We start from the raw sequence: 27,555 nt of genomic DNA, 5'->3' as shown, positions 1-27,555 counted from the left end.
GATGCTTTTTGATTGTTAATACAATCTCTTTACTTGTTACTGGTCTAATCAGAGTTCCTGCTGCTTTTTGAGTCAATTTCAGTATTTTTCTAGGAATGCATATATTTCATCTAGATTATTTAATTTTTTAGCCGATAATTATTCCTAATAATCCCTTATAATCTTTTTCCTCCCTATGAGGTCTGTATTTATGTCCTTTCTTTCATTCCTGATTTTATTAAGTCTTGTGTCTTTTCGCTTGGTCAGTCTAGCTCAAGGTATCAATTTTGTTCATCTTTAGAAAGAACCAATTTTGTTCTCTTGATTTTTCTCAACTTTTTTCCCACTCCATTTATTTACAAACTAGTCTTCATAATTTTCTTCCTTCTGCTTACTTTGGATTTAGTGTGTTCTCTTTCTAGTTTCTTAAGCTAGGTTAGGTTACTGATTATTACAACTATTATTAGGTTATTGAGACTTTTATTCTTTTTATTTTTCAATATCTATTTTTTAGTTGTAGATGAACACAATACCTTTATTTTACGTATTTATATTTATACGGTGCTGAGGATTGAACCCAGGGCCTCGCATGTGCTAGGCAAGCGCTCTACTGCTGAGCCACACCCCAGCCATTTTCTTCTCTATTAGTACAGGCATTTACAGTCCTACATCTCTCTACTTTTGCTGCCTACCCTAACTTTAGGCATATTGTTTTGTTTTGGTTTTTGCATGTAGTGTAACTGGCATTAAAAAAACATTTATTCTTGGAACAAATGATTGACAAGGTTTTGTTTAACTGTGTAAACAAACTGGTAAAATATACGTAAGTTCTGCTCATGGACATACCATGTTTGTTAGGCAGGGAGTGTGTATGGGTCAACAAGAGGATGGGAACATGGTCAGATCTGTGTCTTAGAGATCAAACCAGCTGAAGAATAAGCCAGGAAAGGCCAGTTATTGCCATTTCCAAGCAAAAGACCGTGAATTCATGACTGCTCTAGTTTGTATCTGGAATGTCCCCTCAAGGCCCTGTGTTAAAGGCTAGGTTCCCAGCGTGGGGCTCTGGGGAGAGGTGCTTTGACAGAAACTTTAGATCAGACCTAGTGAGAGGTCTCTGGGTGACTGGGGCCAAGCCCTTGAAGAGGATTGTGGGACTCCAGATTTCTCTTTCTTTCACTTCCTGGCCAGGAGGTGAGCAGTTCTCTGCCATGAACTCCCACTATGACATATTGCTCACCAGACACAAAGGCAAAGGGGCCCAATAATCATGGACTGAGCCATCCAAGACTGTGAGTCAAATATACCTTTTCTCTTAAAAAGAAAAAAAAAATGATGTGTGTGTGTGTGTGTGTGTGTTTTCTCTGCTATTTTAGCCAGAGGTTGAGGCAGGATTACAAGTTTGAGGCCAGCCTCAGTAACTTAGCAAGACCCTGTCCCAAGATAAAAAATAAAAAGGGCTGAGGATGTATCTCAGTGGCTGAGTGTCCCTAGGTTTGACCCCTAGTACACGTACACGTACACACACACACACACACACACACATACACACAGATGATTTACCTGTGTAGCCATATTAAGGGGTACAATTCAGTGGGATAAAGCACATTCACATTACTGTGTAACCATCACCATCATGACAGGCCACATTTTGTTTGCTTTTACCTAATTTTTCTTGTGATTTTCTCTTTGAGCTACTGGTGATTTGGTACTGTACAGTTTAATTTGGACATATTTGTGAATTTCCCAAATTTCCTTCTATTATTGATATTTAATTTCATTCCACTGAGGTCTGAGAACATACTTTGTATGATTGCCATGCTTTAAAATTCATTGAGGACAGGCTGGGGTTGTAGCTCAAGAGTAGAGCACTTGTCTAGCACATGTGAGGCCCGGGGTTCAATCCTCAGCACCACATAAAGATAAATAAATAAAATAAATGTATTATTTCCAACTACAACTAAAAAATAAATATTAAAACAAAATTCATTGAGGCTTTTTTTATGACACAATATATGGGCTCTCCAAAAGAATGCCCATATATCCTTGAATATGTATTCTTCTGTTACTGGTGGGGTGTTCTATAGATATCTGTCCCTTAGTGACTTAAAAGTTTGCCTGCATCTAGGCCATGTTCCAGGAAAAAAAAAAAAAATTGCCAATTATTTAAACTTTAAAATTTTCATGTTATTCCCCATGTTTTATATGAACTACTGATTCTATACATATATACCTCTTTTATTTAGACCTTTTCTTTAAAGGTCTCACCTTTGAAAATAAAAATTTAGTTTCTAGCACCACATTTAGAGTTCATTTCTAGTAGCAAAACCTGCCAAAAAAGCTAAGCAGGAAGCAGCATATATGCTAGGTGGGAGATTTTCTAAGATGTTTCTAAAGAGGAAAATCCCCAGACTTAGGTAAATAAGAAGAGAGGAGAGCATTTGATATGTAATTTGATAATATGGCAGCTGACATGGCTATCCCAAATTTCCCAAGGGATATGGGTTACACCCAGTTGAAAAAAGAAAACCTATTAAGTACTGGGCATTTAATTTGAAGACAGAAGGTATAACACTGGGGATACAAAAGGAGGAGGGGTTTTTCTCTGTTACTGAATAAAGAAGTCAAGCTAAAAAGAAGTAATACCCCAATCATTTACAATTTGGCTTTCTATAATTTAAAATAAGCATGGCAGGCTGGAGATGTGTGGCTCAGTGGTAAAGCACTTACCTAGCATGTATTGGGTCCAAGATTTAACCCCCAGCACTGACAAATAAATAAAGTAAGTAAATGAAAATAAAATAAGCATAGCTACTTCACATTTGAAACATCACTTTCTCATTCATTGAGTGTTCATACAAATGCCAATTTGTCTATCCCCTACAATACTTTTCTAAGAATAGTATTACCATGTCTATTTTACCGAAGAAAATAGATTCAGAGTTTTGGAAACAACGTGACTTCCAAGTTCACACAGCGACTGTGAAAAAGAACCAGGATTTCAACCAGGTTTTCTAACTTCAAATCCAGGGCTATTTCCCATTAAAATGCTATGGCTTCTTCTCACAAACACACAGAGGTCTGAGTAATTTTGACACACAAACACACACATGAACATGCACACATGTGCATGTGTATGTATTTTTTACTATAAGGAATGATCTAACCACTGTACTTAATGTTCTCAAAATACAAACAGAAGGGTCTGAATGCAGAGGAGCACCTAGTACCTGGCACAGCACCATATACTATACGAATGATCCAGAAAGAACAAATGAAGAGTAGGAACCGCAACAATAGTCCTTGAAGAGTGATCAGCAACTTTCAGTTCAGAGAGTTGTATTTCCCACAGACCGCCAAACGCAGGCCGAAAGCAAAACCAAGAGTAGGAACAAGAGGGAAGAAAAGGGGAATGCAGAGGAATAAAGGAGGAGCACAGCAAATACACGCAACCATTGGAGGAAAGTGGATGACGGACAAATAGGAACACTCTGTATTTTTTTTTTTTGCAACTTCTCATAATTCTGTAATTATTTAAAGATAAAAAGTTTTGAAAAAAACGAAAAGAAAAAAGTTTTAAAATATACCTGATGGAGACAGGTTCTTGGTCCCAGTTTTTTAAATTCACTCAATACCTAACATGCTGGCTAATCTGCCAGGCACTGCCCTCAGTAAGCTCTAAGTACACTGGGAAGAGAACAAGAAGTAAGGAACAATGGCATTCCAACACAAAATATCAAGATACCTTCCTCACAGACTCACTTTTCTGCTGACTCCTTAGTCATCAGAGGAACAGGGAAGACCACACACAACAGTGAAATGAACACAAGAGTACCACTTGGCACAGTTGTCTTGGGTGTGCCCAAGCATTAAAACATAGGCTTTGCTTATTGACCCTCACACTCCAAGGCAATCCCCCTATCTTCATTCCTTGATCTAGCAACATTCACACTGAAGACAGAGAATCTGGTAGGAAACCCTGCAGCATCATGGAGCCCCAAGGATAAGGAGCCTTGTGCTTGCTGAAGGAAAAAAAAGTGAAGTGAAGCTTTTACAGATTTACTTACTCATTAACAAATCATCATCTTCTCATATTTACTCCAAATCCTTTCAATACAATATAAGTGACCTGGCAGGGAAAAATAACTTAGAACATGAGCTGAACAATGGCCAAGATGACTAAAAATAACTTCGTATACTACTTGCTACTCACCCCCAAGAAACCATATTTCAAGCACATACACAGTATTTTAAATGTGTACTCTAGAAAAGCTTACACTTAAGAGAAAAATTTTGCAATATGTTTCAAACTAACCATAGCAGAACACTGCTATAGTAAAATAACATTTTACATTCATATTTTATGGATTTAGGAAAAATTTCAAAAGGAAAAGCACAAAAAGAGATGTGTGCCTTAACAATTGTACTATACACAGATGCTCAAATTTCCAAATTGATTTGTGACTGCCCCTTTTTTTTTTTGGCACTAGGGATTGAACCCAGGGGCACTTGACCACTGAGTCACCTTAACCACTTAATAGCCTGCCTCAATTTTTCTATGTTGACTTATTCCTATTCAACTGTAACAGATTTTTTTTTTTAAATACTAACATCACTCTAGTCCTACAATGAAATAAAAAGATAACTTAAACTAGGCATGGTGGTAACACTCCAGCAACTCAGGAGGCTGAGGCAGAAGGATCACAAATTCAAGGCCAGCCACAGCAACTTAACAAGCTCCTGAGCAACTTAGGAAGACTCTGTCTCAAATAAAAAATAAAAAGGGATGGAGATGTATCTCAGTGCTTCAGCACCCCTGGGTTCAATCCTCAGTACAAAAAAAAAAAAAAAAAAAAAATCACAAATGTAACTAGATAGAATCAAATACATGTTTTAATACAATGCTGATAAAAACAAACTTTTATAACCATCTAGGACAATTTGGCAACATCCATCAACATCCATGTGAATACATCTTTTGACCCAGTAAATCCAAATCTAAGGAAATAATGTATCAAGTATGCTAATATATATAAAGTTGTTCATTGCAGCTATTCATTTAAAAAGAAAATTGCAATGGGCCCTGCAGAGTAGTGCTCGCCTATAATCCCAGTGGCTCAAAAGGCTAAGGCAAGAGGATAGAAAGTTTGGGGCCAGGTTTGGCAACTTAGCAAGACCCTGTCTTTAAAAAAAAAAAAAAAAAGGGCAAGGGCTCAGGGGTAGAGCACCCCTAGTTCAATCTCCAGTATCAAAAAAGCTATCTAAATTTTAGTAAAAAGAGAAAATCAGAAAACAGCATGTTTATAATGCCACTTTCTAAAATGAAAATTGGGGCTGGGGCTGGGGCTCAGTGGTAGAGCGCCTGCCTTGCACATGTAAGGCACCACATAAAAACAAACGAAACAGAGGTATTGTGCCCAACTACAACTAAAAACTAAATAAATAAATATTTTTTAAAAATAAAATGAAATGAAAATGTACTATTTATATAACAATAAATGTTAAAAAAAAAAAGAGTGGTGGTACTAATAGAACAACGCTGTAGCCTTTACAAAGATACAACGGCTTGTGTGAACGTACATTACTTCAAATTCAAACTCCATCATGACCCTGGGAATGGGAAGGGGGAGAAAAGACAAGACAGTGGAGGAAGACCTACATTTTACTCTGTCCTGTGTACCTCAATACTGTTTAACCATGTACATATCATCTATTCCAAATAAATATAAATTTTAAACATTAAAAATATTCATTGTCTGTCTAACTGAATCCATACTCTACCTAATACCAGAAAGTTGTTTGTAAAATCAAGTAGAATTATAAACCTGGTACCTCAGCCATATCAGTTATAATACCAAGTATTGAAAACAACGGAAACTGCAGTTTATTCAGTAAATTGTCCAAATCCAGCACTCATCTCTAGAAGTAACAACACCTATAAAGAAACAAAGCACATTTCTGAACCTCAACCAGCATGGAATTCTTGCCAAGTCAAAAATAGAAAAACAATAATGGGAAGAAGACAAATGCTCAGTTCACTGCTGATCACTGAAGTAACCACAGCCATGTTTTAAGTCAGAAAAGACACATAATCTCTACAGTGGATAATGTAGCAACAGCTCTCAAAATATTATGACATATAACCTTTAACCCAAAGGTCAATATCTGGGAATTTACATACACACACACACACACACACACAAAATAACAAAATATAGGATTATTCTTTGTAACACTTTATAAGATTAGAAAAATTAAATGTTATCAATAGCATACTCATTAAACTATGGTATAATTAGACAGGCACGGTGGTGCATACCTGTAATCCCAGTGGCTTGGGAGGCTAAAATAGAAGAATTGTGAGTTCAAAGCCAGCTTCAGCGACTGCGAGGCACTAAGCAACTCAGTGAGTCCCTGTCTCTAAATAAAATACAAAATAGGGCTGGGGATGTGGCTCAGCGGTTGAGTGCCTCTGAGTTCAATTCCTGGTACCAAAAAACTATAATATATATGACAAGATGCTATTCAGTTATAACATTCATTATCAGTTAAAAAGGAAGTCTTTCATGTACTGATAGAACAATTTCCAAAATGTAAGTTTAATGAAAAGCAAAACAGAATAGTTGATACTAAGGTATCATCTGTATAAAAAGGAGGAAAGGTATATAGACACATTTATACATTCTTTCACGTATATAATTAATAACATTAATGCCTCCAGGAAGATAGAATGGCAACTAAGTAGAAGACAACTTAAAATTTTAAACTGTGGCCAGATGCAGAGGCGCACACCTGTAATCCCAGTGGCTCGGGAGGCTGAGGCAGGAGGATCGTGAGTTCAAAGCCAGTATCAGCAACAGCAAGGTCTGGGGATGTGGCTCAGTAACTCTGAGTTCAATCCCTGGTACCCCCACCCCCGCAAAAAAAAAAATTAAACTGTGTATGTATTACCTGTTTAAAAATGAATATTTTATAATAGAAAATTTCATGCATTTAACTAGCAGTCTTCCCATTTCTAGATAATTTAAACAAGATGAAAAGAATTCTCATATACAATTACAACAGATTTTAATTCACTCATAATAAAAGGGGCACAAGTATTTCCCCTAGGTACCTTCTATAAAATTGTATAGTCAATAATGCATGTAATAAGCTTGTAACTACAATTAATACAATGTTAACAATGCCATCACTACCCAAAAGCAACAGCAAACAGTTTCCCAAAAATATAACATCTAGCCCTCACCCTAAAAATTCCAGAATCAAATCACTGATCAGCTGATGATTCAAGTAAGTATCGAAAAAAAGAAGTCCTGCTTTTATTAAAATATAAGGCTTTCGGCAACATGTAACTTTCAAACAGGCTTCTTCTCTCAGCAACGGTGCTCTCTTGGCTGTTATCTGTGGCCACTGCACAAAATTAGAACATGGCATGAATACTGCCAAGAGTCAGTCTCCTTATCCCATGGTCACAAGCTAGGTCCCAGCCAACACAACTCTCTCATGAATGGAAGACAATAAACAGGTCTCAGAGTATCCAACCAAAAGAGTTGGATACACCTGCTTGAGGGTCCACATCTTCAGGTCAAAACACGAAGAGGTCATATCCTTTTCCCCAGTCCCAGATTAGGAGCCTTAGTCCATTTTTGTTCCTATCACAAAATACCTGAGACTGGATGATTTATAAAAAACAGAAGTTTAACAATGGGATGTAGCTCAGTAGTAGAGTGCTTGACTAGTATGCACATGGCCCTGGGTTTAATTTCCTATATCGAAAGAGAAAGAGAGAGAGGTTTATTTGGCTCTTGGCTCTGGAGGCTAGGAAGCCCAACAGCATGGCACCAGCACCTGGTGAGGGCCTTTCTTGCTGCGCAGAACATGGCAGAGAGCATCACAGAGCAAAGTGCAGCTCTTCCTCTTTATATTCAGCCACTAATGTCATTGTGGGCCTCCCCCCCCCCTCCGCCATGACCTCATCTAATCCTAATTGCTTCCCAAAGACCCCTAACTCCAAATATCATGACATACAAATTGGGGATTAAGTTTCCAACATTTAAATTGGGGAGACACGTTCAAACCACAGCAGAGCCCTCTTTCCTTCTTCCCAGGGTACCAAACATAACACATGAAGTTATAACCATCTCCTTTCCTTTCTGCCTTCCCTTTTACAATCTTCAGGAACAAAGCTGAAAAACCTTTCTCTCTGTGCTCAGGCACACTAGCAAACTGTATGGAAGAGTCTGATCAAGTTATATAGTTTATTTGGTCTCTACTAATCACCCAAGAGATACCCTAGAATAACTCTGATTTCATTTGTTTTTAGTTTTTTCTGTACCCAGGGATGCTCTACCACTGACCTACACTCTCAGCCCTTAGTTTTTATTTTGAGACAGGGGCTTGCTAAATTGTCCAGGCTGGCCTTGAACTTGGGATCCTCCTGCTTCAATTTACCCACTGGCTGGGATTACTGGTGTTCACCACCACACCCAACTAACTCTCTTATCTCAATGGCAGCTGTTTCCATTAGACTCTCCTTTTTTTAGGCCCAATTTACTTTCATACACCCTTTCTGCATCTCTTTCAGTACCCCCACCCAACCCCAAAGAGGTCCAGTATCCAAATAATTACAATGAGACGTTCCTAATCTTCCAGCACATAGTCACTTTCAGGATTCAATAAAATCAGTGCAATGCAGCTAAATATTGTTAACTTTGTCCAAACAAATAGTCCTTTGGCAATTTCAGAAACCTGCTCCAAGTTCTGAAAAGAATGACAGAATGGAAAGTTCTTTCCACTGTTTGCACTTTGGAAATTTAAGTTATAAACTATAAGCAATAAGCTTAGCCTGCCAATCAGCAAATATAAGCAAGTTCATCAGCAACTGGCTAAAATATTCCACTCCTTAGCCCAGATCAGCTCACATTGAAAGTTGTTCTTTTTAGGGGCTGGGGTTGTGGCTCAGCGGTAGAGCACTCACCTAGCACGTGCAAGGCCCTGGGTTCAATCCTCAGCACCACATAAAAATAAATAAATAAAGGTCTTGTGTCCAACTATAACTAAAAAATTTTTTAAAAAATTTAAAAAAAAAAGAAAGAAAGTTGTTCTTTTTAAAGGACCAGCCTCCTCAGAATGGAAGCACATGCTGGGAGGGTAACATATTAAGTGGAAAAAAAAATACTCTTTGAATCAAACTTTCTGGGCAAAGAATGTACACAAAGATATAGCAACAGTTACAGATTCAGATAGCCAGCCCAACTTCTCCCAGAAGAAGGAGGAAAGTAGTTAAAAGAAAATAAGCAGCCTCCCTCCTTCCTACTCTTCCTGATCCTACTTAAGAGAGTTGAAGATCTCTCTGAATCATTTGTTGACTAACAGTTATTTTGAAAGCATAGGAAATAGTATATTTGTTCTAGCCTCTCTGATGTTATGTTGCTTAGAACCAGAAAATGAAAGAATAAAATAATTCCATTATTTGTTTCCACCGTTAATAAGGATATTCAAAAATAAACATTAGGTAAAAAAACCAGTATCTCAAAGTAACAGAAGTGTTTACATAACAATGAACTAAGAAACACCTTCTCAGGAGTCAAAATCTACTGGAAAACAAAACACCAACCTACAAGCTGAGCCTTCCCTCACTGCATCTGGACTGTAGATTACAAAATGGACTCCCAAGGGAAGTCTCATGGCCTAGGACAAGTAACATTAGATGCTACTGAACACTACAGAGCGTGATGGAGGGAAATATGATCAGACCCAAAGAGAAAGAGCAGCTACTTCTCTACTAGTTAACCTTTGGAATTCTAGACAATAGAAGAATTTTTCTGATGCCATTATTTCATTTTTTTTTCCTTAGAAAATACTTATTGCAAAAATTCAAAATAATTTTCAAATTAAGCATTGTCAAAAATGAAAAAGCAAGTTCTGGACATCAAAATCACCCCTAAAATAAGTAAAATTCCCAATTTAAAACTCAGTCACCAAAATCTCACACAGCAGGTCAACATTGTTTCAGGCATTCATGCAATGAACCCAATGCTGTGTTAGCTAACTGATGTTAATCCAATACCAAACATCACCAAAAAATTCCAAAGGCATTTGGAAGAACCAGGATACTATTATCAATCCCCACACTCGGTAAAGTAACTTAAAATGATCTGAGTTAAAAACCTTGAAAAAAATTTTAATACATGAACAATAATCTTTAAAGAAGAATTTGCTGTAACTACCCAAATATATTCATAAGGATCTGTTCCATTTCACCAGTCAATCAATAATGGTTAAGCACAACACCTGCACAGTACTAGATCAGGCATCAGAGCAACGCAGGAGATATTAGATGAGGCCCTAGAGGTAAGCCCCCTCCACAAAAGAGGAAATTAGGAAACAAGGAAATTGGGAAATAAAGAAATACCACATATATTCTCATGTCCTCAAAGTCCTTTTAATCTATTTTTGAAACACAAACTATTTAAAAGTTAAACAGGATGCTAGAGATGTAGCGAGCACTTGCCTAGCATGCCCAAGGCCCTGGGTTCAATCCCCAGTACCAAAAACAAGTTAAATAGGGAGCAACAAGTATAGTTCAGTGGTAAAGTGCATGCTTAGCACACATAAGGCCCTAGATTCAAACCACAGCTCAAAAAATTAAAATAAAATAAGTAAAAATTAAATAATGACACACAAGAAGAAGGGAATTGGTATTTATTAAGTATCTCAAGGGGCAAAGTGATAACAAAAAACATTCATGTATCCTGTTTAAAGGGAAGAAAACAGGAGGAGGTAGGGGGAGGTGAAGTGGGAGACCATGAAGTTAGAAAACCAAAACAAGACCAGAATCCCACCGAGTGATGCAAAACAGAAGAAATTAATGCAGGTTTGTGATCCCCACTACTCAGGAGGCTGAGGCAGGAGGATTGCCAAATTTGAGGTCAGCCAGAGCAATTTAGCAAGACCCAGTCTTAAAGTAAAATTTAAAAAGAGTTGGGGCTGTAACTCAGTGGTAAAGTACTTACCTAGCATGTGCAAGGCCCTGGATTCAACCCAAGAAAGAAAGCTAGCAAGCAAGCAAGCAGGCAGTTAATTTTTTTTTTTTTTTTTTTAATTTTTAACAGTCTTCAACAAATGGTGTTAGGACAACTAGATATCCACATACAAAAGAATGAACTTGGACTTCCCACCTTATATCTTACACAAAAATTAAAGTGAATCAAAGACCTCAATGTAAGAGCTAATATTATGAAACATTAGAAGAAAACACTGGGATAAATTTTCATTACGTTGGATTTGGCAACAAATTCTTAGATTTGACACAGAAGCACAAGCAACAAAAGAAAACATAAATAAACCAGACGCCATTAAAATTCAATATGTTTATGCATCAAAAGTCATTATCAAGAAAGACAACCTACAGAGTAGGAGAAAATATCTGCAAATTACATACCTAATAAGAAATTATAATGTAAATTTATTATATATTTAAAATATATAATAAAACTCAACACAACAACAATAAAGATAGCGGGTATGGTGGCATATGCCTATAATCCCACCTACTTGGGAGTCACAGGCAAGAGGATCACAAGCTGGAGGCCAGCCCCTTCAACTAAGCATCACCCTCAGCAACTTAGTGAGATCCTGCCTCAAAATAAAAAATTAATATAACTTGGGATAAAGCTCACTGTAAAGTGTTCCTGAGCTCAATATCAGTACCAAAAAAAAAAAAAAAAGGACCAACAATAGATTTTAAAATGGGCAAAGGATCTGAACAGACATTTCTCCAAAGAACACATGACAGCCAACAGACAACGAAAAAGTACAACACCTTAGTTGTTGAAAAATGAAAATCAAAACCATAATGCAATACTATTTCACATGTATTATAAATAAATGTAACAAAAATATTTATTAAAAAAAACAGAAAATAATAATTGTTGGTAAGGATGTAGAAAAATTGAAACTCTCATATAGTGCTAGTGGGAATGTAAAATGGTGCAGCCACAGTGAAAAACAATTTGGCGAATGCTCTAAAAGTTAAACAGGAATTGCCATACGACCCAACAGATCCATTCCAAGGTCTACCCATAAGAATCAAAAACTGAGACTCAGATATTTCTACATCAGTGTTCACTGCACCACTACTGACAATAACTAAAAACTACAAACAAGGCAAATGCCATCAAAATGAATGCATAAATAAAATGTGGTATATCTATACAACAGAATATTATTCAGCAATAAAAAAGGAATGGCATTATGATATGTGTTATAACATACCCAAACCTTTAATAATCTTTACTTAGTATGCTAGGTAAAATAAGCTAGTCACAAAAGAACAAAATAGTTTATGATTCCATTCACATGAAATATTCAGAATAGGTAAATGTATGGAGACAGAAGTAAATTAGTAATTACCAGGAACAGGGAGATGGAGGAATGAGGAGCTCAGCTCAATGAGTACTCAATGAGAGTTTCTGTTCAAGGTGATAGAAAACATTTGGAAATAAAACATAATGGCAGTGTGAATGCCACTGAATTAATACTTAAAAATGGTCAAAATGGAATACTTTGATTTACGTATATTTTACCACAATAAAATTAAATTAAAAAGAAAAAAACCCATATTAGGTCTTCAGAGATCTGAATTGTCCAAAGGTAAATTTCAAATCAGGGACTCCAATCTAAAAGGGGCTCTGGGATCACTAGATCTAAGCCTCATTGCAAGTCTAGTGGGAAGCTTCCATCTCCTAATTCCTCCTGACTACAGAGGAGTCTCCAGATGCTGCCAGGTGGCGGTTCCCCCATGCAGCCTACTGATCTCGCATGAAGGAGGAACAACCTAAGCTGGAAGGAAAGGAGGAGGAAAAGAAGATGGAAAGGAAGCTGAAAAATCTGAAAGCAGCTGTATGATCACGCATTATTCAAGTTCAAAGCCTCAGCTTCCACTCGTGAATGAAAACAGCACTTGCCTTTAGTGGTGCTACGAAACTTGCAATAGCATACCTATAACACCCAAGCCAACACCTGGCAAATGGTGGGCACTCAATCTACCATGGCTTCTGCTACTGTGCTATTCTTGGGCCTGCCAAAGGCTGAGCAGGCAGAGACTTGGGTGGGGTCTGTCAGAACTCAAACACAATCACTAGCACCATGAGGAGACTTCCGAGAAAGAGCAGTTTTAATACAGTTCAACTTCTCTTAGAAAGACTGGGCTTATTGTTCCTAGAACGAATCCAGCTACTCTTCGTTGGGAAGAGCACTGCCACACAATTCATTCTCTCTGTACAACAGGCCTCTGTTAGCATGTCTGAGCAACCGTTCATAACACAGACAGCCTCTACCGGCAGGAAAGACACAATCTGTGAAGAAAATTAGCTGGAAGGGAGTCCCCAGAGGCTGCTCTCAATCTTTGGTGGCCTCAGAAGCACTTGGGGAACCTGTTAAAATAACAGATACCTCAGTCAGCCCACAGACATTCTGAATAGTAAATATTTTAGGCTGGGCTCTACTGCACAACTGTCTGAAGAAAGAAACACTTAAGGGTTGGGAATGTGACTCAGTGATAGAGTGCTTGCCTAACATGCATGAGGCTCTAGGTTTGATCCCAGGTATTGCAACAAAAATAACACTTAAGGTAGGACACAAAAATGTTATAAGATCACATGCCAAGGTAGACAAATACAACAATCTGCCCCACAAAACAAGGGCTGCATTTTCTTGTATGCCCATCTAGAAATGCAATGGCTTTGGTGATGTTATTGGCAACACAAGCAAATAAGCTATATCATATGCACATAATAACCAATTCAAGTTTCATACAGTACTTTCATATAAAATCTCTTGTGATTGGTTATATTTTAAATAAATACAAAATAAGTAATAAAAAACTAAAAATAATGTACCATCTACATTTCTTTTAGTAGCAAAAATATACTTCAACTATATTATTAGAAGTTGGTCAAATTTCTGTGAAACTGGTACATGCTTGGATTACTGGGAAAATTATTAACAGGTACAAATTTTTGATCAGCAATCTGACAATATGTGTCAAAAGTGATCAACTTGGTAATCTTACTTCACTGAATTTATTCTAAGAAAATAATAACACAAAAGAAAAAAAATTTATATGCAAAAAATTGTCACTGTGTAATATGTGATATTAAAAAGAGATGTAAAGTATCCCAAATAGTTTATCAAAATTTGCCATATTAATTCAAATATGAAAGTATTAAATATTTAAATTACGTACATTATAGTTACAAACTATATATTAGTTACAAGTGCATAGCAGTTACAAACTATCATAAACCATGAAAAATCTAAAACTACTTCCTACAAAATATGGATACAAGGACAGTCTCAAAAAGTAGTACATTAAAAAATAATAGCTAGGGGCTGGGGACATAGCTCAGTTGGTAGAGTGCTTGCCTCACATGTACAAGGCCCTCAGTTCGATCCCTATGGCCATACACATGCACAAAAAAAGGAAAGACGTAATAGCTAAAGCTGCAGATGTGGCTCAGTGCTAGAACACCTGCTTGGCATGCGTGGGACCCTAGGTTCAATCCTTGGCACCACCAAAATAAATAAATAAAGCTGGGACAGTTTAATAGGGGTTATTCCCATCTGGTCTCTTGAATTTTTGTATCATTGCTACATTACTATATTAAGACTATAAATAAATTTGTTTCTGCCTGAAGATTTAATTAAACAACATTTACATAGGTGGAGAGTGCAACATTGATCTCAGCCATCCTGAACCAAGACAAACGCACCCAAATGTGCCACAGTAACACATGGCTATGAGCCAGTTCTAGATTATTTGTCCCAAAAGATACATCTTGGCAGATGGATATAAATATGAAATCCTAGATTAATATTTTTTAAAAAGCAAGTATATGCATTAAAGGAAAGGGGGAATCTAGTTTGGCAGATATTCACATGGCAAAGAGATCAGAAGACTTCATGAACTTCATAAACTTCAATAAAAGCCAACAAAATTATGTATCTAAGAGATAATGTGGCTCATGAGACAGAAGGCCCAGTTCTTTTCCTAGTTTTATCTGGACTGGATTTCACTTGCAAACTTTGGTTTCTTATGTGCAAAGTGACAGAATAGAGATACTGTTGCCCATTCCCACCTTCAGGACTTGGAAGAAAAAACAATTATGACTATAAAGATGCTTTGAAAATCATGATTTTTTTGAATCTGGCTATTAATATTATGAAGACATTCATTTATGTTTCTACCCAAAAAAGGTGGGGGGTAATAATTAACAGTGTTTAAAAGGATAAAGTCTAAACTGCTACGCAGATGTGTCTCAGAGGAGCACCAAGATTGGCACCTCCTGTTAAAACTGCCTTTTCCATCAACACTGCCCTTCCCGTTATTTGCATTTTTATACCTCTTCATCTACATGTGGATAATTCTTTAAATTTTAATCTGTAAAAGCTTCCAGGCATGGAGGCACAGGCCTATAATCCCACCAACTCAGGTGGTTGAGGTAGGAGGATCACAAGTTTGAGGCCAGACTCAGCAATTTAACAAAGCCCTAAGCAACTTAGCAAGATCCTGTCTCAAAATTTAAAAAAGGGCTAGGGATGTAGCTCAGTGGTCAATCACTCCTGGGTTCAATCCCCAGTACCTAAAAACAACAGCTAATGTAATCACTGACAGCATAAATATAGAAGAAAGAATTCTCAACCTTTAAAGTGACACTCAGGTTCCATGCAGACTTAACTGATCAAAATTTCTGGATGGAAGAGAGTAAATAAATAAACCCAAGCCATTTATAATTTAACAAGTTCCCAAAGTGCTTCCAGTGACTTTCTTATTGCAATTACTACAACATTGTAATTAATATTAGCTCAATATTATCATGTATCACCCATTAAATATATGCTAGTCACTGTCCTAGCACTTTACATGTATTGCTTATATGATCTTTACAACCATGTAAGTATGTGCTGCTGTAAACACTGCCCTCCCCTCACCCTCACTTTTATAGATGAAGACAATAAAATAGAAAGAGATTACTTAATTGGCCCAAAGTCACAAGACTAACGTGGCAAAGTTTGAAAACTGTTGATCTAGTTTCCTACACTAGGAAAATTGTACAGTCAGTCATGGTGGTGCACACTGTAATCCCAGATACTTGGAGGTTGAAGCAGAAGGACTGCAAGTTCAAGGCCAGTCTCAGCAATTTAGCAAGACCCTCCACAACTTAGCAAGACCCTGTCTCAAATTAAAAAATAAAAAGAACTGGGAATGTAGCTTGATGGCAGAGTATCCCCGGGTTAGATCCTTAGGAACAAAGAAAAAAGGAAAGAAAGAAAGAAAACAGTTGTATGTAAACTCTGGTCAGATCATATTGAAATCTGTTTTCTTTTAAAAACAGAGTTGCCCAAAGAAGCACAGTGAGCCCCTACTAAACTAGAAGAGCACCTGGGAAAGTAGCTCAGTGATACAGCACATGCTTAACCTGTGGTACAAGGCCCTGAATTCAATCCACAGCACCAAACAAATAAACCTGCAAGGGACAAAGAACCTAAGGCTGTTTGCAGGTGTCCAATAAAATTGCCATCAATTCATGCTGTAGTTGTCTCCCCTCCTAGCCCAAGAGCCCTGAAGTGCAGGAACCATGTATGTATGCCTCTTGGTACCTGGGGCCTACCTGAAGGACTTAGTAAATAATCTAACCAATAAATCTAGATAAATCCTGATGGCTATCCTGGGAAATACGAAGGGCTATTGTGTAAAGAAGAAACAAACTTAATTTATGTTACTTCGCGGGAACAATTCATGTCAACAGGTAAAAGGGGAAGACCAGATTCTAGAACAGTCTAAAAACATGTCTGGCGATCAAGGCTCTACAAGAATAGAGCAGCATGCCTGAGGTTTGAGACTGAATGTAGCAGGAATATGGTAGAATGTTGGATTATAGTGCCTCTAAGAGCTCTTCTTCCAAGATACAAATCCTATTAGTCTACATTCCAAGGGATTTGTTTATCCTTTTATATAATCAGCAATTTCCACTAGGTATAAAAATCACATTAGTAAGTTACCATGGATACCATAATGTGTTCTACAAACTTCCTGTGCTTTCAAGGACCCAGAGAAGAGTGCATGTCCACAAGTAAACCTGAGCAAGGAGGAAGGTGACTATATGACAGGAAACAGCAAGGGGTGAGACTTCCAGGCGAGAATAGTCTGAGCATAAAGGGGCAGGAAAGCCCTGGGATGGTGAAGACCCAGCTATAAAAAATCAGTAACTCCGGTGCTGTAGAGGTCACTTAGTCTAATATCTATATACACTTCATGGATGATGCTCTGCTGGCACTGAGAAAAGAAAGCTTAGTTCATTTTTTAAATTATATTTTATAAATCAAAAAATTGTATCATCAATGCTTTCTTTGCTTAGTTTTTGTTTTTATTTTTAAGACTAACAGATCCTTCACTTTTTTCAAGGAAATCTTTTAAATGATTCTGCTTTTAAACATGTTTTACTACTGTCTACTATTTCAACTGTTTGACAACCAAACATGCAGTTATCACAACTGATAGCTATTAAAACTCAGATCTGGGGGGGCGGGGGGGGGGAACAACTCTGAGCCTAACATTGACCTTTAAATGATTGAGATCCACCGATGGTACTACAAAATTAAAAGTATTATATTTAAAAGTAATTTTAAGTAGAATATTATTATAAAAACACAACTCCTAAGGCCAGAATTGACATCAACAAATAGAATCTCAATCTATCTCATCCAACTTCTAAATCATGACACCGAAGCCAGGCATGGTAACATGAACCTACAATCCCACAGACTTGGGAGGCTGAGGCAGGAAGAGGATCACAAATTCAAGGCCAGATTCAGACCCTAAGCAACTTAGCTAGACCCTGTCTCAAAAGATAAAAAGGGATAGGGATGAAGCTCAGGGGTAAAACACCCCTGGGTTCAATTCCCAGTACCAAAACAAAAGCAAAGAAGCAAAACTTAATAGAAGACTGAAGAAAAAAAAAAAAAAATCTAAATCCAAAACCAAACAAAATATAACACATTTCAGTAATAAACTTCTTTTAGCCGGTCATTTCTCATCATCCATGTAAACTATTTTAAGGATCTGAAATCTTCCTCTATAAAAAGCAAGTTCCCATCATCTGAACTACACTTACATTCTACTGAAGTAGTTTCCAAAGCACAACACATGAAGCTTCAGATTTTTGCTTCCTTATCTACTGCACATAAATAAGGTTGAATCTGTGGGTTAATTCAAAAGCCTGACACAGTAGGAGATCTAGGGTTGGGTTCTAACACGAATTTATGTTGTAAACTTTGCAAAAAACCTTTTCTGTACTTGCCACATCGACTGTAATATACAGTATTTGACATCTCCACCACTAATAAAAGTCTCTTTGAAGGAGTGCTGACTGGCTAACCTTAATTAAAAACGATGGCTGAAAATTCCTTGATAAAAATTAAAACTATATAAACCTAAGAGGCAGTGTTACAAGTTACCACATAATAAACAATGACTTACAGAAAATGAGATTTGAGTAACTGCTACAAAGGTGCAATTAGACAACTTTACAAAAATGAGTAAGCAAACAGCTCATCAAATTTTAAAAATTTTCCTAGCAAATGGAGAAGATAAATAATATTCCGTACTCTGGGGCACTGTGTTATTTTCCTTATCTGGATGGTCTCTGCATCAATGTTACCATTCTTCTAAACCTCTTGATGAGTAAACGGACTGGGACTGTCTAAGATCCCTTATAGGAAAAGTTCAGTAAATGTCACGAATACCGAATAATAGTAATAAAAATACAATTCCTAAAGCCAGAATTGACATCAGACTGGGACACCTGAATATGGTGCAAGGTACATGGCACATGCAACTGTTTCTCACTTCTGTCTCTTCTGCATCACCGCCTCCCAAAGGACTACAGAACCCGAAGCTCTCGTTGCCACATCTACAAATTAAAGTATCATGTTTAGAGAGCTCACGGGTTCTACGAACAGGTCAGTATTTAATGAAGGAACCAAGCTAAACAGAAATTCACCCGATGGAACACAACATGCTTTATAAGACTCCACTTAATTATGTGTTTTTTTTTTAATTTCGGAAATAAACACAACTCTTCTTTAAATATTATGTAATAAGTTAGACTCTGGAAAACCCCATACTCATCCGAGAAGCTCAGAAAAAAGAAAAAAAAAAATGGAAAGCAAAATTCGATTAGCTCCATTGTACCCAACCAGGCTAACGTGCAAGATCACACACTCATCTTCGTCAGAGCGTCTCTGCCAATACCAAAGAACAACAAAGGCAAGTTGAGGAGGCTGTTCAGGCTTAACTCAGCACTTGTCCGCTTTCCCAGCTTCGGAAAGAAGCTCTCGGAGCCCCCCCCCCTCCCCCGGGAACACGGGGACCCTCCGCATTGCTCCCGGCGGGCTGCTCAGCTCCGCGCCGCTCGTTCAGCTTTTGTCTGGCCCGGCCGCGAGCCCGGCCGCTCGCCTCCCCGGGACCCTTCCCTCTGGATCTTTCTCCACACCCATCACTCGCCCATGACTAGTTGCTGTAGGTCTCTCTCCCGAGCCCCGTGCCCTCGCAATCCCGAGCTCCTTTCCCAGGCGACCCGAATCGAGTTGGCTTCTCCCCCCGGGGCCGGCGGACTCGGGTCAGGAAGGGGCCCGGGGTGGAGTCTGAGAGAGAAAGTGAGAGGGGCACACAAAGCCCGGCTGACCCCAGCGCCGCCCGCCCGCCCTCTGCAAAGAAGCCTGGGATCAGCAACCTACTGGTACGATCCACCGCCCTCACATCCCGCTCCTCACCCGGCTCCCACTTAAGGGCCGCCCCCCTCCCCCCAAAGTGCACCCAAGAGTGGATGACAGCGCTGGACATCGCCCCCCACCCAGACCCGGCGCCCGCCGCCGCGGGGGAGGGACCGGGGGCCTCGGGACGACTCGGGTCTAAACCTCCTCGCCCTAACCCGGTACTTACAATCCTATTATTCGCTACTGTTTGCCGCTGCGGACCGGACAGCCGCCGCCTTCTCCTCCACCCCAATGAGGTTAAGCGCTTGGTGCGGGGATTAAAAAAAAAAAAAAAAAAGAAAAAGAAAAAAAAAAAAAAAAGGAGCGAGAGAAGCCCACAGCGCCTGCGCAGTGCAGTCTCTCTTTTTCCCTTTACCGCCACCGACCGGGCTGGACCATAGAGAGTGTAAATCGAGACCAGAGAGGTGGCTGCCTCTCTATGGTAACGCCCCGCGCAGGCGCCGGCCTGGCTGCGTTGAGCTTCGGGAGCTGGCAACCTCGGGAGGTTTGCCTCCACGGAAAACGTTAGTTGACGCTAATGGGGACCCGTAGGGTAAAGGTTAAGGAAAGGGTAGCCAGCGTGTAGTAGTCAGCTTGGAGAGTTGCGGCAAAACTCGGGCAAGATAAAAGGACGGACCCAAGCAACACACACCAGAAAGCAAGGAGAGTGATAGGAAGAGCTAGAGAGGAGTCAAGAGAGCGTAGATTAAAGTCGTCCGGCCGGAACTTCCTTTGGCTGGGGGAGGGGGGGTCTAATACCTGAGGAAACAGTGTTTCACTTCTGGGTTAGGGGCGCCCCATCCCCATCGGGCATCTTTCATGAAGAAAATTGTGCCCTGTGACTGCCCGTAGCGAGGCAGAGCGTCGCTTTCCCGAGGTGGCGCGGACGCTCATCCCGGAAGCATAACTTTTGAACAGTTCTTTGCTGTTTTAGGAGCAGAGCCGCCCCCGTGGAAGCTTCGGGGACTCTTGAGTCAACCTCAAAAAGGCTTTTTTTACTTATACGACTGCCTAAATAATGCCGCTTCTGCCCTTCCTGGCGCGTTACCCTCCGATGAAATGTGGGAAAGAGAGCTGGAGGGTGGAAAGCTATGCAAATTATAGGGCTGCCTTCAAGGATCCTGAAGGACCCCACGGTTCTGCCTTGTGAAGCTTCTGTGCTCGCCGGTAATTTGACTTTGAAAGTTTTTGCTTCGTGAAAATCACTCTTAAGAATGATGTTCAATGCACGGGATTCTTCTGGAACCTCCTTGGTGCCGAGCTCCATGCTGCTGGCGTGTGAATGGGTTGGGAGAATGGTACAGGAGAAACTTGAGATAATGCCTTCTGGTCCCCAGAGATATAGGAGTCCTGATCGGAGGGGCTAAGCTAAAACAATGCTAGGTGTGGGTCTTGTGCAGAAAAGTTAAGAGAACTGTGGTTTGAAAGAGTAAGAAAAACAGGATACAGTTCCTGGTTGAATTTAGAAAGGAACGAAACACAAGTAATTTTTTTTAAATATGGTTAGGTGAGAATGAAAGAACATTCCAGAGAAGAAACACCATGAGTGAAGGCCAAAGAGGAATTGGTTGGTATGTGGGAGTATAACTAATGTGTAGTCTATCTGAAATGGGGAGAAGGGGGGAAAAGGGGTGATGCAAAGTAAGGTTTGATAAGTAGAATGGGAAATAATTGTTTGGTTTTTTTATACACCTAACAAAGTTTACCATCCTAATCACTTTTCATATAGTTCAGTAGCATTAAATAAGTTTACATTGTTGCGCAGCCAATCACCAGCATTCTTTTCGTCTTGCAAAACCGGCTTCAAAATTATTAAACAACAATCTTCTGTTGCCTGTCTATCCTCAGCCCTGATAACCACTATTCTACAGTGTTGTGAATTTAACCTCTCTAGGTACTTCATGAAAGTGTAATAATATAGTGTTGATCTTTTTGTGACTGGCTCATTTCACATAGCATCATGTCCTCAAGATTATCCCTGTAGACTAGTTGTGGTGGCACACACCTGTAATCCCAGCAACTCAGGAGTCTGAGGCAGGAGGATTGAAAGTTCAAGTCCATCCTTGGCAACATAGCAAGAGTGTATCAAAGTAAAAAAGGGTCGGGGAGGGCTGGGGTTGTGGCTCAGTGGTAGAGTGCTGGCCTAGCATGGAGGAGGCACTGTGTTCAATCCTCAGCACCACATAAATGTAAAATAAAGATATTGTGTCCACCTAAAACTAAAAAATGAATATTTTTTTTAAAAGGGGTGGGAGATTTGGTTACATTCCATAAAAGAACCCTAGGTTTAATTACCCTGGGTCCATCCCCAGTGTATTTATTTTTATGTGGTGCTAGGGACCGAACCCAGTGCTTCATGCAATGCTATGTCTACCACTGAGCCACAACCTCAGCCCTGCTTTCACCTTTTTGCTTTTATGAATAATGCTGTTGTGAACATGGGCATACCTTTATCTCTTTAAGACCTTGCTTTTGAATAGAATGGGAAAGATTTGGAAACCAAGTAGAGAAATCCATACTTGATAGTACTGGTTTATATCCTTGACTAGGGTTAGTAACATTGGTAAGGAATAGGTTTTTGTTGTGTTTTGTTTTGTTTGAACCGCTAGGAATCTAACCCAGTGCCTCCTGACTGCTAGGCAACTACTCTTAACACTGAGCTAAACCCCCAATCCAAAGAACTGTATTAGAAAAAAAAAAAAAAAAAAACAAAGAACTGTATTAGAAAGTGATCTTCCCCTCAAAGTTGACTATGTACCCTCACTTAGATAAAGCATTTATGAAGGCCTTTTCTTTGCTAGGCATTATATTCTACTGCTTTCTGTAAATTATTAGTATGTCTTTGAATGCATCAAGATCACGTGAGCCAATTGTTATTCACCCCATTTTACAAGTGAGAAAATCAAGGCTTTGTTACATATGGGCTGAGGGAAGGCTCACCAACCACACATATACACAAGGGAGAAAGAAAGAAAATTGCCATGGGAGCTAGGCACCTGTGGGGCCTGACAGTTCACTGCTTTGGAAAGGATATTGGGGGGAAAAATCACGCTTAAGAGTGACTTTTCTTAAGAAAGAATAGGCTGACATCAAAAGCTTTCGCTGTCTGTATAAAGCTCCACACAACAAAAGTGCATCTTTTACATTCCCTAAAAGAACCCTGGGTTTAATTACAGGTCTGCTTTTTGCTTTTAGTAAATATAAAAAGGCTAGGTAGGAATACCTTTGTATGTAATAGAGAAATTAATGGGATACATCCTTTCCTACTCAACACTTCATCTTTTATATTCTCAAAAATACTGTTTGGGGCTGGGGTTGTGGCTCAGCGGTAGAGCACTCGCCAGCAAGTATTAAGGCCCTGGGTTTGATCCTCAGCACCACATAAAAATAAATAAACTAAAAGTATTGTATCCAACTCCAACTTAAAAAATAAAAATATTTTTAAAAATACTGTAAGGGAGGCTGAGACAGGAGAACTGACCAGATGGCAACAGTGACAGGGAAATCTGAGACAGGAGGATTGCAAGTTTGAGGCCAGCCTCAACAATTGAGGGAAGCCCTAAGCAATTTAGTGAGACAGTGTATCAAAATAAAAATTTTAAAAGGCTGGGGAATGTGGCTCAGTGGTAAAGCACTTTGGGGTTCAGTCCCCCATGGCAGGGTGAGGGAGTGTGTGGAGAGGGTGGATTCATGAAGTCTTTGGACAGGTAAGGAAACAGACACTGAGGAAAAATTCTTTGTCCAGTGAACCTGAGCCTACAGAATTCCTACTCTGCTTTGGTCCCCCTTTGAGAGACAGTAAGATGCCTTATTAGTCTGTGTGAATGGACAGTGTTTCTATTATCAGTCTCACCTTCCTTGGGGAAGCATGCCCAACTCTGATGAAGCTAATGCTAATTTAAAAAGGAAGTACAGAATATAAGTGCATTGCAAACACCATTCATACTCTCAAAAATATTGTGTACAAACTATGTGCCAAACCTTTAGCAAAGCAGGGAAAAGTCCCTGATCTCATCAAGGAAATATTTTTGAAAGTAATGAATAAAATATATGACAGCTAGAATAAGTGTTGCAGGAAAAAATGAAACAGGCACAAATAGGAAGGTAATTAATGAGGTTTGGGGTTAAATTCATCAGGGGGACCCTATTGAGAAGGGAAGCTTACTCACAAAAAGGAAGTGAAGGAACAAAAAAATACCTTGTTGGGGAAAAAGCATTCAGGGAGAACAATAGCAAATGCAGAATTGTCCTACAGCAGGAGACACCTCCTGCATTCTAAGAACAGAAAGGCCAGAGTGACCAGTATAGAGAGCAGAAGGGTAAAAGTAGGAAATGAGGTCAGAAAGGTAACAGGATGCCAAACTGTGTTGAGACCAACAGGCCATTATGAGGATTTTTACTGGGCGAGAGTGGATGCCTTTAGGAGGTTACAGTTTGACTTTTAGTACATGCTCTATCACTGAGCTACATCCCCAACTCCCTGACTTAAATTTTTTATTAAAATATTTTTTTAGTTGTAGATGGACATAATATCTTTATTTTATTTATTTATTTTTTATGTGGTGCTGAGGATCGAACCCAGTGCCTCACACAAGACAGACGAGTGCTCTACAACTGAGCCACAACCCCAGCCCCCCTGACTTAAATTTTTAAAGAAACACTTTGGCTTCTATTTTGAAAATAGGTTGTTGGGGAGTAAGGGGAACCATCTAGGAACCTATTATATTAGTCTACATAAGAGACAATTTTGACTTAAGAGAAAGTGCAAGCAGTGGAGGGGTAAGTATCTGGGTATATCCAGACAAGATGACACACAGGATTTGATGGAAATTTAGTTGAGGGTGTGAGAAAATTGGCCAGTCCAGGTGACGTAAGACTTTTGGCATGAACAGTCTCAAGAATGAAGTTGCCATTTATTGAAATGGGAAAGATGAAACAAAATGACAAAGGAGAAGGTCAGGAATGGGAGGAGATAAGAAATTCAGTTCTGTTAATTTTGAGGTGCCTATTAATTTGCCAAATGGAAATAAGGAGAAATTTAGATATAATCGTCTGATTACATCAGTATATAGATAGTATTTGAAATCATGATGTTAAACAAACAGAAATTTGAAAAAGATATCAAAGCCACTGAAATAAACCAGAAAAGGAATTCACATGGTGGCAGGGGAGGCAGGGGTTCAAAGATAAACAATAATGTCAATTGCAGATGAGCTATAATTGTCTCTTGGTTTTATCATTTGAGTAGTGAAGATGAAAGCCAGATTATAATGAGTTCATAAAAGAATAGTAGAAACACAATTGGAGAGAGGGAAGAGTTTGGTTGTACAGGTAGGGAGCAAAAATATACTTAAAAGGATAGATAGTATTAAGATAATAATTTTAAATTGTTTCATCTGTAAATATATTAGTATGTTTAATAATAACTATGATCCTGCCTTATATCTTCATGGGATGTGTTCCAGGACCCTCTGTGGTTATCAAAATGTGCCACTATTTAACCTATACATAACTTCACATATACTTTAAATCATCTCTAGATTACCTAAATTATCTAATACAATGTAAATGCTATATAAATAATTGTTACACTGTTTTTAAGGAAGTGTCTATACATGTTCAGTACAGATGCAGTTTTTTTTACAATCTTCATATTTACTTAGTTATCTCAAATTTCATTACCAGCTTTATTGAGATACAATTCATACCTCATACAATGTATTCATTAAATCATATAATTCTGCCAGGGGTTCACAAGTTCATACCTCATACAATTTATTCATTAAATCATATAATTCTTTCCAGAGGTTCACAAATTCAATTTAGTCTGAGCAACTTAGTAAGACCCTGTCTCAAAATAGAACACTTAAGATCTGGGACTATAACTCAGTGATAGAGTGCCCTGAGTTAAGTAGCCAGTACCACAAATAAAATTCAGGTTACTACATTCACCACAATTCATTTTAAAATGTTTAATTCATCAACATGCACCCTGCCCCAAAAAAAAGAAAAGAAAAAATCTCTACCAAAGACTGGGTGGAATGATAATGTTAACATAAGTTTATAAGTTGTAACAAATGTACGGTTCTCAATAGCTTGGGAGGCTGAGACAGGAAGATCATTAATTCAAAGCCAGCCTCGGAAACTTAGCAAGGCCCTCTCTAAATAAAATTTTAAAAGGGCTGGGGATATGGCTCAGTGGTTAAGTATCCTTGAGTTCAAATACCAATACCAAAAAATATATATACCATTTAGATGAAGAATGTTGATAATGGGTGAGGCTTTGCCTTTGTCTGAGCAGAGGATATGTGGAAAATCATTCTACGTCTGCAGTTTTGCTATAAAGCTAAAACTGCTCTAAAAAAATAAAGTGTTTTAAAGAGTGGTTTTAAATTTTTAATAAAAAAAAAAACTGTATACCAATTAGTGTCACTCCCTATTTCTTCCAATGCACCAGCCAACCACTGATCTTTTTCTCTGTTAATCTGCCTATAGTACTTCATTATCTTTTATTGTCGGATTTGTGTGTGTGTGTGTGTGCACATTTTGTTTGTCCATTCATTAGTTGATGGACTTTGGATTGTTTTTGCTTTTTAGCTATTGTGAATAACGCTGTGAACATTATATTACAAGATTTGCTATGAATGTATGTTTTCAGTTTTCTTGCCTTTATATTTAGGAGCAGAACTACTAGATCACTATATGATTTAATCTTTCCAGGAATGGCTTGACTGTTTTCCAAAGTTAAAGTCCATTTTATATTCCCACCAGCAATATGTGATGGTTCCAATTTCTCTACATCCTCACCAACATTTGTTATTATATGTCTTTATATTTATACCTATCCTTACGTGGTGATTTTGATTTATATTTCTTTAATGCTGTAACTTCAAGTGTCTTTCATATGCTTAATGATAATGTATATCATCACAGGAGTATCTGTGCAAATCCTTTGCCATTTTTAATAGGGTTATGTCCTTAATGAGTTGTAAAAGTTCTTTATTATTATAGATTATAGATATATGACTTTAAAATAGTGTCTACTATTCAGGACATTGTCTTTTTCATTTGCTGATGATGTCCCTCAAAGCATAAAAGTTTTTAAGCATGTTCAATTTATTTTTTTCTTTTGCCACTGTTTTTGATGTCATAGCTTAAAAAGATCATCTAATAATCCTATTGTTTTTTTCTTAGAATCTTATTCTTTGGACTCTTAGATTTAGGTCTGTGATCCAATTTGAGTCAGTTTTTTTATATGGTATGAGGTAGGGATTAATCTTCATTCCTTTTCATGTAGCTATCCACTTGTCCCAGCACCACTTGTTGAAAGGACTGTTCTTTTCCCTTCTTGGATTGTCTTGGAAACCTGTTAAAGATCAGTTGAATGTAAATATATGGACTTCTTCCTGTATTGTGTGTGTGTGTGTGTGTGTGTATATTCGTATGCCTGGTGTTTTGATTACTGTCACTTCGTAGTAAGTTTTTGAAATTGGGAAATGAGAGTCCTTCAACTTCTTTTTTCTTTTCCAATTCTTTTGTTCTATTTGGTATCCCTTACATTCCCATCTGTACTTTCTGATCAACTTGTCCATTTCTGCAAAAACAGGTCGTTGTAGTTTTCATGGGCACTAGATTGAATCTGTAGATCAATTTGGAGAGTATTTCTATCTTAATATTTTTTTAAAAAAAGAGTGAGAGAGAATTTTTTTAACATTTATTTTTTAGTTTTCAGCGGACACAACATCTTTGTTTGTATGTGGC

The 27,555-nt window shown here is 38.4% G+C and overlaps 1 protein-coding gene across 21 annotated transcripts in view; it reads right to left on the bottom strand.

The window, feature by feature from the left end:
* The window catches only part of Clasp1 (cytoplasmic linker associated protein 1), a 271,318-nt gene extending 251,191 nt beyond the window's left edge, over nucleotides 1–20,127 (bottom strand). For all 21 annotated transcript variants that reach the window (XM_058583242.1, XM_058583244.1, XM_058583243.1 and 18 more), the window contains exon 1: nucleotides 19,982–20,127. The gene's annotated coding sequence lies outside the window, so the exon portion shown is untranslated. The remainder of the gene's footprint in view (nucleotides 1–19,981) is intronic.
* Nucleotides 20,128–27,555: the final 7,428 nt, after the last annotated feature.

Source organism: Marmota monax, unplaced genomic scaffold, assembly GCF_021218885.2.
Source record: "Marmota monax isolate L192 unplaced genomic scaffold, Marmota_monax_Labrador192_F-V1.1 WCK01_AAM20220418_F8-fsc00121, whole genome shotgun sequence".
NCBI classification, from domain to species: Eukaryota; Metazoa; Chordata; class Mammalia; order Rodentia; family Sciuridae; genus Marmota; species Marmota monax.
Note: the sequence above shows the minus strand (reverse complement) of the source record. Positions and strands in the feature narration are given on the sequence as shown.